Genomic DNA, 17,921 nt, shown 5'->3' with positions numbered 1-17,921 from the left:
TAAACATTTAATTATCTTCAGGCTAACAATATTCTTGTCTCACCACAGAAGTATAGCACGGCTCCGTCTTTAGATATAACAATCAAAAGCCCTGAGTTTCAGTCCTTTCATCACGGTCTGTTGATTAATCGAAAATTACGAAAATATAAGTCTACTCTCAAATCTGTACGGTTTTAAATAAAAACTTAAAATAAATAAATCGCTAAACTAATGTGTTAGTCGGTGAGGTAAAACGAAATGACCGTTAATTTTTAAATGACGGGAGTGCGCGGCAGAGCGGAGAGTGCACGTGGTCGAGCGCACACACATACAGTAACAGACAACCACACTAAAGAAATACACATGGATATAGATGATTGTATTTTCATTTAGCTTAACTAGTTTATTATTTTCAGCCATTAAAGGGCACATTTATTAATTTCATTTGGTTTTCAATGTGATCTTATAATTTATGTATTGCACATGTCACTGACGTTTACCAGTTTTGACTATTTTTACCATAAAAAATTATGGTCGAACGTTACAGAAAATAACCATCAGAGAACGTTGTTTTCTGGTTATTTTCTGGTTGCAAAAAATAACCAGAAAATAACCATCAGGGAACATTACTTTCTGGTTATTTTCTGGTTGCAAAAAATAACCAGAAAATAACCATCAGAGAACGTTATGTTCTGGTTATTTTTAAAAAAAGCAGCCTGCAACATTCTGGGAACGTTATTTTCTGGTTGCAAAAAATAAAACCTGAAAAGAACGTTCTTAGAACATTATTTTTTGGTTCCCAAAAAATTAACCAAAAGGGAACCAAAAACTAACGTTAGGGGAATGTTCTGTGTTTGCTGGGTTGTGACAATGTCCTCTTTGTTACATTGTAACAACGTGGAGGTTACTTACTAACAACGTCACAGAGTTACGTTGTTGCAACGAATCCAGGAATTTCACTTTTCCAGTAGTCACAAAGTTACAAATTACGTTGTCACAACGAAAGTGTGGTCATCAGATTACGTAATCATACCGTTGTGACAACGTCAGATAGTTATTAATATATTCATTTATAAATTACAAATGCATACTCAAAATTCAGTTCATTTATTGTAAAACAGTACACAATAACATTTTATTATTTTGCTTCAACAACTGTCAAAATAATAAAAGAATAAAAGCTTCAAGAAACGTGGAACAGGTTTATATCAATTAACAGTAATTTGTATAACACCTATTAAAATACATAATAGCTATATATAGTTATAAAACAGCATAAAGACAATGTACATAACATATGATTTAAGCATGCTACAACATAATTTACAGATAAATATGAACAAAAACACTTGAGTGAAATGAGTGTTACGTAATGTGACAGTGTTGGTCTTCATATTCCGGTTGCCATGGTCACTCTGCTCTTAACAGCCACCAGTGCTAAATAATATAAAAATAAAACCAAATAATTACTTAAAGAACATTTTATACATTTCATACAAACCACTATAGGCCATGTCTTACCTGAATGAATTGTTTTGTCAGTGGAAACATATCTTGGTGATGAATAAATCCGCTGTATAAATACCTTAAAAATAAAAAAAACCTTAAACAGGCACTTTACTCAAATTTTTTTCATAAACGCATTTGTTGAAAAGCAACTGGAGTCTCTCACCTGATAAAACAACATTTCCTGTCAGCGGACTTTGTTCCAGTCAGTAAAGAAGCACCTCAAAAAAGCACTGTTACGCCGTTCTGTCAGCCTACGAGTAAATATTTCATTTAAAATGCGATTTATACAACTCTTTAATCTACTGTTGTGAAATTAGAACTTCGAAGAAACGAGCAGTCCTGTCAGGCGCAGTTCAGCTCTGCGCGCGCTGCTCTGGACTAGAGACAAGGCGGGAGGCACGGGCTGTTATTATTCCCATACAACACAGAGCAGCCTGCATAGCGTGTTAAATCTGTTGTAAATCTGGCAGATTTACAATGTTAAGACTAAAAACGTTTTAAACAAGCATAATAAGTGTCGTGTGAATCGTCAATGTTAAGCATGGGCTAATATAAATGGTAATGAAATTACGTGCTTGCGACCTGGCAGTTACGTTACCAGCAGGTGATGTTGATATCAAAATATAACCAATATATTACGTAACTGGACCGTTCTTGGTTATCCAGCAATGTTAGGAGACGATAAATGTGACGTTATGAATTGGTAATTTATTGGTAATGAAATTACATGCCTAGGACGTGTACTTTACGTTACCACTAGGTCATGTAATTACCAAAATACTACGAATATAGTACGTAACTGGACCATTTTGGTTATCATGTAATGTCAGGAGTTCGTGCAGGCAACGTCATGAATTGGTCATTTAATGGTAATGAAATTACGTGCCTGGGACGTGCCAGCAACGTTGCCAGCTGGTAAATCATGAAATTACCAAAAATGACCAATAAATGACGTAACCGGTACGTCATGTGTCTTTAAAAATGCATCATTTTGAATAAAATGCTAATTAGCATTTTTTGTCAAAGACTTCCCAGATTAGACTCTGAACAATGATTAAAACTCAAATATTTACCCCAAAAACATGTAAAACACATACGGTCTAGATCAGTGGTTCTCAAACTGGGGATGAAGATTTGATGAAATATAGATATTTATCATAAATTTTGTGCAATCAAACATCAGAAAAATAAGACCAACTATCAAAAAATTACTGTTTTAGCATTGAATAACTGAATATGTTTTTGGTATAATTACAATTTTAAGTTTAAGATTATACTGTAAATCTTTATTTGGGGGGCCGCAAAGCAAAGCACTCTACACAAGGGGGCCTTACAACAAAAAAGTTTGAGAACCACTGGTCTAGATTAAGAGAATCTGTATACCTTATCTGTATACAACAGTACAAACACTGATTCCCATAATAACTCGTCTTTGGCAGGGAACTGTTGATTTTTAAATGACGAGATATATCGTCGATGGCTGGGAAAAGAAAGGGAAAACGTTTAACAAAACGAAATGGAAAAACTGTGTCAATATGCTGCTGATTTGGTTCAGTTTTATGAGGTGCAGGTCAAGGAAAGGAGATGACAGAGCGCATCCTGTAAGTTTTCTTTATTTTGCAAAAGCGCAATGTTCTGTTTTTGGTTCAAGTTTGTAGTATCGAATGACGTACTTATAGTCATATCTGTTTGACCATAAATCATCATAGTTTTTAAAGTTGTTTCTGCCATCATAAGTAACAGCTTCAGCGATTGCGCCGGTGCACACACAATATTCCACCATCGCAGCAACCTGACAGCTGGTTCATTATCAAAATAAAATAGTTATTGCCATTATAGCAATTAGATGTGATTTTTAATTGAAAACGCGTTAAAAACTGTTTCTTAACAGATATGCATGGACGAAATAATGGAGGTGAAACTGGAGGACATTGAGGAGATGGGACAACAGGAAGCGGAGCATGTGAAACTGGAGGAAATAGAGGAAGTGAGACTGGAAGAAATGGATGAGATGAGACGACATGAAATGGAGGAGGTGAGACAGCAGCACGTGGAACAGCTGAAACTGGAGGAGATGATACAACAGGAAATGGCGGAGGTGAAACCAGAGGAAATAGAGGAGGAGAGACAACAGGAAGTGAAGCATGTGAAACAGGAGGAAACTGAGGAGGTGAGACAGCGGGCAGATGATATGCCACTAAATCCTTATGCTCACATTGTAGAGAGATATTGGACATAAGAGAAGAGTAACAGCAGGAGTAATAGAAAATTTAAAAAATGTATGTTTTTATCCATGTCTGCTAAACATATCCAGATACTAAACACCCCATTTGCAAGTAGAAAATCCTAAATCTTTAAAGAGGTGATGACATGAGAAATCAAATTTCCTCTGATCTTTTGACATATATGTTTTGCTAAAGAGACACATGACATTTCTATGACTGTCAGTGGTGTAATTCTGTGTCAAATCAACCAAGCTTTGAATATTTCCCTGGCTCAGATTTTTGATTTTTTTATATCAGGGATGCAAACTTGGACCCAAAATGGGTCATTGTGATTCGTCTAGATCCGATGAGTTTTGAAAATGGGTTGTGAGGGGGGGTCTGTGAGTCTTTTGAAGGGGTCGCGGTAATGAGAATCATGTCCAGATGTTGCGGGTTATTTTTAAATGCTCCGCAGATTGAGCGCACATACTCAACTCATGAATGAGTAGTCGAATTGTGCAGCATAGAGCTGGGCGATATGGCCTAAAAAAATCCCAGATTTTTTCACAAAAAGTCTGATAAAAATAAATCCGCAGAAGACAAAGAAATTGTTCAGAACAAGTTTAAACTTTATTTTGTTTTGATTTTCCCTTCTGGGATTTGATCTGGATTTCCCCCTTGGTGTTAAAGTGAAATCTGAAACAATGTGCCAAAAAGTACAAGATGGCAGGCCCTGACATTGTAAAGAGTGAAAATGTAACATAACATAAAATGTCACATAACATAAAACATAAAAAAACTTTTTGATTTTTTTTAAACAAGTTTGCTATTCAGTAGATAGGAGGTAGTTCTGATAAAGTGCAAACAAAACATTCAACAACATTAAATATCCGTGCATGAGAGCATGAGGTTGTTGTGCTGTTTTTAGTCTTTTTTTTCCTAAACATTTTTAGCCAGGAAGACCAGCCGGTCTACTACCTCTGGCTTGAGGAATGCATGGTGGCATGTAACAATGCCCCCCCACACTGAAAACCCTCTCTGAAGGGTCACTTGTTGCTGGGACCGAGAGGTATTTTTTTGCCAGACTACTTAGGGGGCAGTCGTGGCTTAATGGTTAGAGAGTCGGACTCGTGACCAGAAGGTTGCCGGTTCGGTTCAGGTTGCCCCTGAGCAAGGCACCTACCTGCTCCCCGGGCGCTGCAGTGATAGCTGCCCACTGCTCCGGGTGTACGTGTGTTCACCACTTGCTGTGCGTGTGTTCACTACTCTCTGGATGGGTTAAATGCAGAGGACACATTTCGGGTATGGGTCACCATACTTGACAAATATGTCACTTCACTTCACTTAGTCTTGGAAAGTTCTATTGGTGGCGCTTCCACCAGTCAAGAGGATCTGGGTCTTGGTCTACCTCAGGGGTCAATAAGTAAGTTCAGCTCAGTCCCTATCTTTACTGCCTATGACTGGTGGGTAGATGACACTGTTTTTTTTTGTGGGCGGAGGCTGTGCTTCTTTGTGCTTGGTGCACCTGCACAGATGGACCAGGCTGCTGTGGTGTACTGTTGTTGGCAGGAGAAGGTAGAGACATGATTTCAGTGATGGCTCTTTTTTTTACTTGTTCCACCTTGTCTGGGTCAATGTAGGTTGTGCGGAACCTTGGGTCCATCAGTGAGGACATGTCCAAGAGTTCATTCTTCACAGGGTCGCTGTATTTGTCTTCAAGGTACCACATTATGTTTCTTTTTATTGTTTTACTGAGCTCTGTGTCTTCCTCCTCTGGCTGTACGAGACTGGAGACTACGAGACTTTGAACAGATGGAGCGCTGGTTTAATGTTTGTGCGTCGATAAAGTCTTGGAGCGGTTTCACAGCTTTATTTATGGACTCCACTACATTGAGATCTTGCCAAGTGGGCACAAGATGATGACTGCTGAATGCATATCCATTAGACTCTTACCTATAGCATTGTGCAATCTGTGTCCAAAGCACGGGAGGTTGGGCCACTCATTGTCTTTCTGAGCTTTGATCATGTTGGTGCCGATGTCTGTAGTCATACAGATGAGTCGGTCTTCAGCAAGGTTCCAAGAGCTCAGAGCATCTTTTAGCCCCTGGGCAATTATTTTGCCTTTGTGATTGTCAGGAAAATAAGCTTTTTGGAGGCAGACGCTTCCCAGAGTCCAGTCGTCGTTAATGAAGTGCACTGTTAAACTCCTATAGGGCTACATCGTTCAGCTAGACCATAAATTTGTTGTGGCGGAGTAAAACGCCACACATTCCAGCTCCCTAGCGATCCTTTGGCATGTACTGTTATATAGATGAGGCAAGGCAACTTCAGAAAAATATTTGCGGCTTGGTAGCACATACCTAGGGGCCAAAATCTGAATAAACCCTGGCTTTTCCACTGTATATATAGACACCATAATTTGCAATATACATTGCAACTGCATCCGTGATCGAATTCTTATCATACCGAATACAGTTTGTAAATGTTTCTAAGACTGTAGGTTGTCTTTTGGCGGGTGTGCTTGTGCTGCAGTAAATTGGTCATACTGCTACCTTTGCTAGCAACAGACTTCAGAATCAGAATCAGAAGAGCTTTATTGCCAAGTGTGCTTGCACACACAAGGAATTTTCTTTGGTGTTGGAAGCTTCTAGTACAGACATTCAACACAATGACAATACAATATAATACGATTTACAGTCTAAAAGATTCTAAATTGTGCATATATAAAATAAAGACTATTTTACAGAAAATGGGGGATAATAACATATAAGAGACATTGTACAGGGTAGTATATAGTAGAATAAACATATTGTATGTACACTTGTGCAAATGGATAATTTAGTAAGTAGAGGTAGTGTTATATGCATGTATACATAAGATGTAGATATAATAAGGCACTATAGTGCACACTATAGGAGTAGTGGAAGTGGAATATTGCTCTTAAGGAGCAGTTATCTGTTTAGGAGGGAGATTGCCTGGGGGAAGAAGCTGCTTCTGTGTCTGGAAGTCCTGGTGTTTGGTGCTCTAAAGCGCCGGCCAGAGGGCAGCAGATCAAAGAGTTTGTGTGCTGGGTGTGTGGAGTCAATGATGATTTTTCTTGCCCTGTTTTTCACTCTGGAATCGTACAGGTCCTGAAGTGTGGGCAGAGGAGCACCAATAATTTTCTCAGCACTACGAACTGTCCGTTGTAGTCTTCGTAGGTCTGATTTGGTGGCCGAGCCATACCAAACAGTAATTGAAGTGCACAGAACAGATTCGATGACCACTGAGTAGAACTGGGTCAGTAGCTCCTGTGGTAGGTTGAACTTCCTCAATTGACGGAGGAAGTATAACCTCTGCTGGGCCTTCTTTACAATGGAGTCTATGTGGGACTCCCACTTCAGGTCCTGAGAGATGGTGGAGCCCAGGAACCTGAATGACTCCACAGTATCCACAGTGCTGTCCAGGATGGTGAGGGGAGGAAGTGATGGAGGGTTCCTTCTGAAATCCACTATCATCTCCACTGTCTTGAATGCATTCAGCTCTAGGTTGTTTTGACTACACCAGGCAGCCAGCTGAGCAACCTCCTTTCTGTAGGCAGATTCATCACCGTCTTGAATAAGGCCAATGACTGTGGTGTCATCTGCAAACTTCAGGAGTTTGACAGAAGGGTCTGTAGAGGTGCATTCGTTTGTGTAGAGTGAATATAGCAGTGGAGAAAGAACACATCCTTGAGGAGCTCCGGTGCTGATGGTACATGTGCTGGATTTAAATTTTCCCAACCTCACTAGCTGCTGCCTGTTCGACAGGAAGTTAATAATCCACTGACAGGTAGAGGTTGGCACAGAGAGCTGGGTAAGCTTGGGCAGGAGGAGGTCTGGGATTATGGTGTTGAAGGCCGAGCTGAAGTCTACAAACAGGATCCTGACGTAAGTCCCTGGTCTGTCTAGGTGTTGTAGGATGTAATGCAGTCCCATGTTTACTGCATCGTCCACAGACCTGTTTGCTCGGTAAGCAAACTGGAGGGGATCAAGAAGTGGTCTGGTGATGTCCTTCAGGTGGGCCAGTACAAGTCTCTCAAATGACTTCATGACCACAGATGTTAAAGCAACAGGCCTGTAGTCATTAAGTCCAGATATTTTGGGTTTCTTCTGTACAGGGATGATGGTGGAGCGTTTGAAGCATGAAGGGACTTCACACTGCTCCAAAGATCTGTTAAAAATATTAGTGAAGATGGGCGACAGCTGCTCCGCACAGACTTTCAGGCAGGAGGGTGAGACATTGTCTGGGCCTGGTGCTTTTCTGATCTTTTGTTTGCGGAAAAGCTGGCAAACATCCTCTTCGCAGATCTTAAGTGCAGGTTGAATGTCAAGAGGAGGTGTTAATGGTATAGCAGAGATAGGGTCAGGGCGGGTGTGAAGGGTGAGACTCTGCATTTCAAAACGACAATAGAAGTCGTTCAGGTCGTCAGCCAGTCGTTGATTACCCATAGACTGAGGGGATGATGGCTTGTAGTTGGTAATGTCTTTCAGGCCTTTCCACACTGATGCAGGGTCGTTGGCTGAAAACTGGTTCTTCAGCTTTTCAGAGTAGCTTCTCTTAGCTGCTCTTATCTCCTTTGTCAGTGTGTTTTTGGCCTGATTATACAAGACTTTGTCCCCACTTCTGTAAGCATCTTCTTTGGCCTGACGAAGCTGTCTCAGTTTCATTGTAAACCATGGTTTGTCATTGTTGTATGTTAAGCGAGTCCTGGTGGGAATACACATGTCCTCACAGAAGCTGATGTAGGATGTCACTGTGTCAGTTAACTCATCCAGATCAGTGGCTGCAGCTTCAAAGACACTCCAATCCGTGCAGTCGAAACAGGCTTGTAAGGCCTGCTCTGTTTCGCTGCTCCATCTCTTTGCTGTTCTTGCTACAGGCTTGGCAGATTTAAGCTTCTGTCTGTAGGTCGGAAGAAGATGAACCAGGCAATGATCAGAGAGACCCAGAGCTGCTCTGGGAACAGAGTGGTATGCATCCCGTATTGTGGTGTAACAGTGATCCAGAATGTTGCTGTCTCTGGTGGGGCATGTGATATGCTGCCTGTATTTTGGCAGCTCACGGGAGAGGTTTGCTCTGTTAAAGTCCCCAATAATAATAATAAGAGAATCCGGGTGTTGCTGCTCCGTGTCAGTGATGTAATCCGCCAGCTGTTGCAGCGCCGCGCTCGCACAAGCATGTGGAGGAATGTAAACATTCACGAGAATAAATGAGGAAAACTCGCGTGGCGAATAAAAAGGTTTGCAGTTGATAGAGAACGCTTCTAAGTACGAAAAGCACATCTTCTTCAGTGTTGTTATATCTCTGCACCAACCTTCGTTTATATAAAAACATAATCCACCACCACGTGTCTTCCCTGTTGACTCGGCAATGCGATCCGCTCTGAACAGCTGAAAACCCGGCAGATGTAACGCGCTGTCCGGTATGGTGTCATTGAGCCATGTTTCTGTGAAACACAGCGCAGCGGAGTTGGAAAAATCTTTGTTTGTCCTGGTGAGTAAGAGTATTTCGTCCGTTTTGTTGGTAAGGGAGCGGACATTCGCCAGGTGTATACTCGGCAGCGGGGTCCTAAATCCGCGTCGTCGGAGTCTGACGAGCGCACCCGCTCGCTTTCCCCGCTTGCGTCTTTTAGAGCGTTTGTACAGAGCTGCCGCTCCTCCGAGTAAAATGTCCAGTAAGACGTCTGAATTTTCAAAATTAGGGAAAAGATTGATAGAAGGGCATTGCTTAATGTTAAGCAATTCGTCCCTGGTAAAAGTGATTAAAGAAGAGTAGCTTAAAACAGGAAAAACAAACAAAAAAGACATAAGTACTAGAGCACTCCAAACCGAGGCAGCCATCCGCGGCGCCATCTTCAAGCACACTTTGCAGCGGGGTGTTGTTTGTTCTGTGTCTGACGCCGCAAAACCGAACCAATTCCAAATTATGGAAGACACCATAATTTCTTCGGAACGAGATCTTTCCTGCTCGCTGCCATGTTGTTTGTGTATCTCTGTGGCAAACGCGCGGGGGGAGGGCTGAGCCCATTCGATTGTACTGGAGCTCACAAGGGAGCGTCGGTGCATCTTAAAGGAAAACCGATTTTAATTCAAACAAATCGACGTAAACTACACATTCGAGTTAATCGATAAAATCTATTTATCGCCCAGCCCTAGCGCAGCACCTGCGCATTTCTGACTGACTTTAACACAACCGTCACTAAGCAACAGGTAAAGGCACGCTGGTTTGTTTGCCTTGAAAGGAATGAAGCAGACCCAAGAAACATAATATGGGGTAAGTGCGTTAGCACACTGTGTCAACTTCAGTCACCCCATTTACGGAGAAGCCCTGATGTGTAAAAGGAACCGTACTGTACAGCTAGTTGTCTGTCATGTCACCCGTCACTCTCTGACTGTAACTTTTCTAATGAGTGCACCGAGTTGACCGTAAACTGCTTCGTATTTTAGATTAGATTAGATTAAACTTTATTGTCATTGCACAATAAAGTACAAGGCAACGAAATGTGACCTCTGCATTTAACCCATCCAGAGAGTAGTGAACACACGCACAGCAAGTGGTGAACACACGTACCCCCGGAGCAGTGGGCAGCTATCACTGCAGCGCCCGGGGAGCAAGTAGGGGTAAGGTGCCTTGCTCAAGGGCACCTCAGTTGTTACCGGCAACCTTCTGGTCACGAGTCCGACTCTCTAACCATTAGGCCACAACTGCCCATTTGTAATGTTTTGCACAGCTCTCAGCCGCGCTACACTATGTCATACTGTCTACAAGCTTTCATCATAGACGCCACTGCAAAGGCAGATTTGTTGTGTAACATACTGTATGCACGTGAGTGTTGCATTTGGTTTTTAGTACAATATTGCAGATAGTATCACACCTGTTGTTGTTTATACAATGCAACCTCTTGTGTAAAAATAAACATTACTTTATTTATAAATGCGCCATCTTTAAATTAAATCATTCGCTATGGTTACAGGCATCCTGTGTTGTGTGTGCTGAAATAAAAGTGAAGAGTTCATTTGCAAAAACAGATTAATTTTCATAAACCATGTTTTTAATTGTGCATTCCAAGTAATATCCTTTAAGCAGTTGGGTTGTTTTATTTAAATAATAATAACTCAATAAATACAGATAAGTAACATCCCGGGTTACTTGGCTGTAACCCTGTTCCCTGAAAAAGCAGGAACTATGGGAACATTCTTTGTTCGACCGGTTGTGAAGCACTTGTGCCAAACACACCAAAAATTGGCTTAAATAACCTCGGTGGGTGACGTAATTAATTACACACACATGAGGTCTATAAATATGTGTGAAACGTACATATCCTCAGGTTCAAACTTTGTCTGAAAGGATGTCCGGGCACGCCCACAGTGCGGCTTTGAATCGCAGCATCTCGTTCCCGCTTTTTCAGGGAACTCAACTCAACTCAACTTTATTTATATAGCGCTTTTACAATTTTCATTGTCATTGTTACAAAGCAGCTGTACATGAGACATATTGACTATAAGCAAAAATAATTAAAGTTGTACCTGCAAAAACAAGAAAAGGTTGAAAACACAGAAGACAGACATACCCACATACAAAACACTCCACACACACAATATGCACACGTACTAACACACATAGACATAGAGACACACACACACACACACACGGATGCGCACGCACACACACACACACACACACGCTCAGTGAGAGCACACATTTAGGATAAAGGAGAGAGAAGCACAGGTCAAATATAACAGACTATAAATTCCTATATGCAATATTAATTAAGTAAAACTTTAAAATTCTAAAGCAGCCCCCCCGGTCAGGCAGATAGTGCAAAAACAGTATGCAAACGGTGGCGAGGAACCCAAAACTCTAATCGAGAAAAAAAACCTCAGGAGAACCCAGGCCCAACCAGGGGATTCCAGTTCCCCTCTGGCAAAAGCTGCTGCCTCTGCACAAGCTCCAGAGAGCTTGCACAACAAGGCTAAATAAAATAAATAAACTTAATAATAAAATAAATTATAGTTTAAGATTATCATTAATAATCTAATAGCATTTGAAATTTTGTGGTGAAGACATGTCAAGAGACCGCGTCCTTCTTTATCCAGCTCTATCATCTCAGCTCTTGTCAGGTCCCCACTTCCCATTCTCCGCTCTACCATCAGGTCAGGCCATGAACTGCATCCTGCTCGCTGTGGTAACCTTGGAACAATGAGACAAGACTGGCTGAGAGTAGAGTACTGTTCTGTACTCTTTGATGCAACAAGTACATCAGTTGTGTTTTTGGTTCCGGTTGATCTAACTAATGCAGCCTAAACCCTCTGAAGATTTATATTATGGAAGAGTAGTGTATGCAAGATTAAAAAGATGCGTCTTTAGTCTAGATTTAAACTGACAGAGTGTGTCTGCCTCCCGGACAGTGCAGGGAAGACTATTCCAAAGTTTAGGCGCTAGATAGGAAAAGGATCTACCACCTGCACTTGATTTTGAAATTCTAGGTATTACCAACTGACAGGACGCCTGAGAGCGTAATGCACGTGAAGGACTGTAATACAAAAGGAGTTCATTCAAGTACTGAGGAGCTAAACCATGTAAGGCTTTATAGGTAATAAGCAAGATTTTAAAGTTAACGCGATGCTTTATAGGTAACCAGTGCAAGGTTGACAGAACCGGGCTAATATGTTCATACTTTTTTGTACGTGTAAGAACTCGAGCTGCCGCGTTTTGGACCAATTGGAGTTTTTGTAATAAGCCTGCAGGGCAACCACCTAACAGTGCATTACAGTAATCTAGTCTTGATGTCATGAATGCATGAATTAACTTCTCTGCATCTGACATTGACAGCATATGACGTAGTTTAGATATATTCTTAAAATGGAAAAACGCAATTTTACAGGTGTTGGCGACGTGGCTCTCAAATGACAGATTACTATCGAATAGAACGCCAAGATTCTTTGCTGACGACGAGGGTTTTATGGAACATCCGTCAATAGTTAAACAGTATTCTTGGTTGTTACTTATAGCAGTTTTCGGTCCAATAAGTAACACTTCCGTTTTGTCCGAGTTCAGTAATAAAAAGTTGTTACTCATCCAGTTTTTTATATCGACTATGCATTCCATTATTCGATGGAACTGCTGTGTTTCATGAGGCTTCGAGGAAATATAAAGTTGAGTATCATCAGCATAACAGTGAAAGCTAACTCCGTGTCGCTTTATTATATCTCCTAGAGGTAGCATGTATAATGCGAAGAGCAGAGGCCCTAAGACTGAGCCCTGTGGTACACCGTACTGGACTTGCGATTTGCGTGACACCTCATTGTTTATTGCTACAAATTGAAAACGGTCGGATAAATAAGATTTAAACCATTTCAAAGCTATTCCCTTAATGCCGACATAATTTTCGAGTCTATGTAGGAGTGTGCTGTGGTCAATGGTATCGAATGCAGCACTAAGGTCTAGCAGCACCAATAACGAGATACAACCTCGGTCAGACGCCAATAGCAGATCATTTGTAACTCTGATCAAAGCAGTCTCTGTACTGTGACATGCTCTAAATCCAGACTGGAATTCTTCATTGATGTCATTCCTTTGGAGGAAGGAGCATAATTGAGTTGAAACTACTTTTTCCAGAACTTTAGATATGAAAGGTAGATTCGATATAGGCCTGTAGTTCCTTAGTTCTCTAGGGTCGAGTTGGGGTTTTTTGACAAGGGGCCTTATAACAGCCACCTTATATGCTTTAGGCACATGTCCTAATGTCAGAGATGAGTTAATAATACCAAGAAGAGGATCTATAATTTCTGGGAGCATCTCTTTCAGTAGATTTGTAGGTATAGGGTCTAGTATGCATGTTGTTGATTTAGATGATCTAATAATTTTAGACAGCTCATCTTGATCTACGGTATAAAATAATTGCATTTTCTCCTTAAGGGCGCTGTAGTTAGTTTGTTCAGCGGGTTTCACTTCTGATTGCATTGTTATAATTTTTTCTCTAATATCTTGGATTTTATATGTGAAGTAGTTCATAAATTCATCACTGCTATGCTGATATACAGGATCAGAAGTCACTGACGATTTATTTTTTGTTAATTTAGCCACCGTGTTAAATAAAAACCTAGGGTTGTGCTGGTTTTCTTCTATTAGTGATGAAAAGTAGGCGGATCTAGAAGTTTTTAGGGCTTTCCTGTATTTTCGAATACTATCCTTCCATGCTGTACGAAATACCTCTAATTTAGTTTTCTTAAAGTTGCGCTCCATTTTTCGGGCCGCTTTCTTTAGAGCCTGAGTGTGTTCATTATACCACGGTGTGGGGCTGCCATTTTTAATCTTCTTTAAACGTAGTGGAGCAACTTTGTCTAGCGTTACCGAGAAGGTGGAATTAAAATTTTCAGTGGTAATGTCAAGATCTTCAACGTTATTTCTCATGATTTGAGACAATTCGGGCAGATTATCGAGAAACGCATCTTTGGTAGTTGAAGTTATTGTTCTACCATATTTGTAACAATGAGTTTTATTTGCAGCCGTAGGCCAGTGAAGCAAACATAATACCAGATAATGATCCGAAATGTCTTCACTCTGCTGAAGGATTTTAACGTCGTCCACATTTATACCGTAAGACAGTATTAAATCTAAAGTATGATTACGAAGGTGAGTGGGTCCTGACACATGTTGACTAATGCCCATGGAGTTAAGAGTGTCTTTGAAAGCCATTCCTAAGGCATCTGTAACGTTATCTACGTGGATGTTAAAGTCACCAACGACAAGGAGTCTATCTGCGGCCAGTACTAGTTCTGATAAGAACCCACCAAATTCTTTAATAAAATCTGTGTGGTGCCCTGGAGGCCTATATACAATAGCTAGAATCAATTTAAAAAGTGTTTTATCTTTAGTATTAGGTGTTGAAACATGAAGAACCATGACTTCAAAAGAATTATATTTAGAGTTCGACTTCTGGGAAATGCTAAGAGAGTTATTGTAAAGTGCTGCGACACCTCCCCCTCTGCCTTTTAGACGAGGCTCGTGTTTATAATAATAATCTTGGGGGACAGATTCATTTAAAGCAATATAATCATCTGGTTTTAGCCATGTTTCTGTCAAACAGAGCATGTCTATTTTATGATCTGTTATCATATCGTTAACAAAAAGTGCTTTATTAGAGAGAGATCTAATATTTAGCAATCCGAGTCGTAACAGTTGATTATCTGTATTTTGTTCATGTTTAGTTTGTTTAACGTTTATTAAATTACTTTCAAGAGGTTTACGCATTATTTTATGTTTGCTAATCCGGGGGACAGACACAGTCTCTATTTTGTGATGTTTGGGAGAACGGATTACTACATGTTGTACATTTTGTGTATTCTGCGACGTGAGACGGCAAGCAGACAGTTGGTTAAGCCATACTGTCTGCTCCCTGACCTGGGCCCCAGCGAGTCAAGTTTTAGCATTAGCATTAAGACTTTTTGCCATATTTCTAGACAGGATGGAAGTCCCAGCCCAGGAGGGATGGAGACCATCTCGTTTCAACAGGTCAGGTCTGCCCTCAAAACTCTTCCAGTTATTTATAAAAACTATATCATTCTGCAGGCACCACTCAGACAACCAGCCATTTAGTGAATATAATCTGCTATAAATCTCATCACCACGATAAGCATTGAGGGGGCCAGAGAATATTACAGTGTCTGACATCATGCTTGCGAGCTCACACACCTCTTTAATGTTATCTTTTGTGATCTCCGATTGACGGAGTCGAACATCATTTGTGCCGACGTGAATGACAATCTTACTGAATTTACGATTAGCCTTAGCCAGCACATTTAAATTTGACTTGATGTCAGGCGCTCTGGCTCCCGGTAAACATTGGACTATGGTGGCTGGTGCCTCTATGTTAACGTTCCGAACAATAGAATCACCGATAACTAGGGCACTTTCAGCAGGTTTCTCAGTCGGTGCGTCACTGAGCGGGGCAAACCTGTTCGAGACTGTAATCGGAACGGTCGAGTGATGTTTTGTCCTGCGACTACGCCGTCTCACAGTCACGAAGTTTCCCAGCTGCGGGGGATTTTCAACCGGAACCGAGCTGTGTGCGCTAATGTTGCTCGCATCCAAAGTGTTTTCTATCGTCGTTAAACTCTTACTATCCTCAGATAAAGATTGGATGCGAGACTCTAATTCTAAGATCTTCTCTGTCAGCCTAACTATTTCCCTGCATTTATCGCATATAAAGCCCTCGCAGCTGACAGAGAAGGCTAAGCTAAACATATGACATGAGGTGCAAGTAACAATAATAGGAATAGAAGCCATAACTCACCGGATTTGAAGTGCAATTCCAACTTACCAAGGTTGCTCGATGGATCGTAGTATACTCGCTTAAAAAGAGAAACAGTTAGCACACAAGACAAACCAGAGGCAAGATGATATTCCACAGTGTGAACAGAAAGCAAGCTAACACGCTATTGCTATGCTAACGGCGTTAAGTTAACTATCACTTTTGGTTTAGACTCTTCCAAGTAAATAACAGGAACAGGGTTATTGAGATATCAGGATAAGTTAGCAACGACAATAATAATTAACGAAAATAAAATACACTAATATTAGAGCGAAGTGGTAAGCACACTGATACAAACAAGCCGCCGGCAGCGATGCAGGAAACAGGAAGCAGGAACTTGGTTCAAACTTGGAACTTGGAACAGGGTTACAGCCAAGTAACCAGGGACGTTCCCTATCAAAAGCTACTCTCGATGCTGCGTTTCAAAACGCCATGGGAACGAGAATACCAACGCCGCTGAACTGGAAGTTTCTGGACCCCCCAATGTTGTGTAGTGTGTGCGCACAAACATTGAGGAGGCCTCAAACATGTTGATTCAAGGACACGTGAGCCCGGAGTAGCATGGACATCCAGGCTATAGAATCTGACAATAGTGTGCGGAGAGGAGCAGCCTGCCGTATCACACAGTTGCTGCAAGGGGACACCCTTTGCTAAAGCCATAGAAGATGCAACCCCCCGGTTGAATGGGCCCTAACTCCTAGAGGCAAAGCTTGACCACGTGCCTCGTAGGCCAGGGCAATAGCATACCTTACCCAATGTGACATAGTTTGTCTAGTGGCAGCCGCCCCCTGATTGCGACCCCCATAGCATATGAAAAGCTGCTCGGACTTACGCCACTGGCTGGTGCAGTGGACGTAGTTCTGAATAGCACGTACTGGACACAGTACATGTAAGTGAAGCCTTTCCTGCTCAGGTGTCATGAACGTTGGGGGGAAGAAGGCCTCAAGAACAACCGTATGCATGGTGGAGAATGGAACTTTCGGAAGATAATTAGGGTGAGGATGCAAAATGGCTTTGACCAGCCCAGGGGCAAATTCCAAGCAGGATGGCGAGACTGACAGGGCCTGCAAATCTCCAACTCTCTTCAGAGAATTAATTGCCATTAATAAAAACATCTTTAGGGTCAGAAACCTGACGGGTACTGACACCATTGGTTCGAAAGGGATGCCAACCAGACCTTCGAGCACTATAGATAAGTCCCATGAAGGGACTGTCGGTCTAGTGGGTGGTCTCAAACATTTAGCTCCACGAATGAAGCGGACGACTAACGGGAAACAAAAATCCCATCAGAGCATGGCAAGCCGAAATTGTGGCCACATAAACCCTGAGAGTACCAGCATCTCATAGTTGGTCCCCTTTAGGGGCCAGGCATGGAGGTTCCAGAGCTCGGGACTGGGATGAAACACTGTCCCCTGTGCCTTAGACAAAAGATCTCTCCTGACTGGAGACCATGGACTATTCTGATTACAAATTGTAGTAACTATTAGGAACTTGTACTAGTAACTTGAACTAGTAACACGGTCTCTAGGCAAGGAAGGAAGGAGGCGGGAACCGGCGAACATTTAACAACTTTAATCAAAAATAAACAAACAATAACACAGAAGTAAAAGGCCGGCAGTCACCTCACGGTCGACTGCCGGCCACACAAACATAAATAAAACTTCACATGTCTGGGCCCGGTCCTCTCTCTCCAGGCAGTCCTGTCACTCGTCCTCTTATGCTCCCGATCTCCTCCGTGAGGCATGGGGGACCGGTGCGCGTACAGCTGATACTCATTATCACTCACGCCACCGGCCCCGCCTTCCTGCCGCACGGCTCTCGTCCCGTTTTCCTCGCTACACTATTGTAATATTTGTATACGTTTATATATATATATATATATATATATATATATA

General features: G+C 41.7%; 1 long non-coding RNA gene across 1 annotated transcript; it reads right to left on the bottom strand.

Moving 5' to 3' along the window:
• Positions 1–1,086: 1,086 nt before the first annotated feature.
• LOC130550964 (uncharacterized) lies at positions 1,087–2,279 on the bottom strand. Its single transcript, XR_008962516.1, has 3 exons — positions 1,652–2,279; positions 1,501–1,564; positions 1,087–1,416 (listed from the first exon to the last, which is right to left on the bottom strand). It is a non-coding gene; the product is annotated as an uncharacterized LOC130550964 (long non-coding RNA).
• Between the last annotated feature and the right edge of the window lie 15,642 nt (positions 2,280–17,921).

Source organism: Triplophysa rosa, unplaced genomic scaffold (genome assembly GCF_024868665.1).
Source record: "Triplophysa rosa unplaced genomic scaffold, Trosa_1v2 scaffold4_ERROPOS473193, whole genome shotgun sequence".
NCBI classification, from domain to species: domain Eukaryota; kingdom Metazoa; phylum Chordata; class Actinopteri; order Cypriniformes; family Nemacheilidae; genus Triplophysa; species Triplophysa rosa.
The sequence above is the reverse complement of the archived record's forward strand: the minus strand, read 5'-3'. Positions and strand labels throughout refer to the sequence as shown.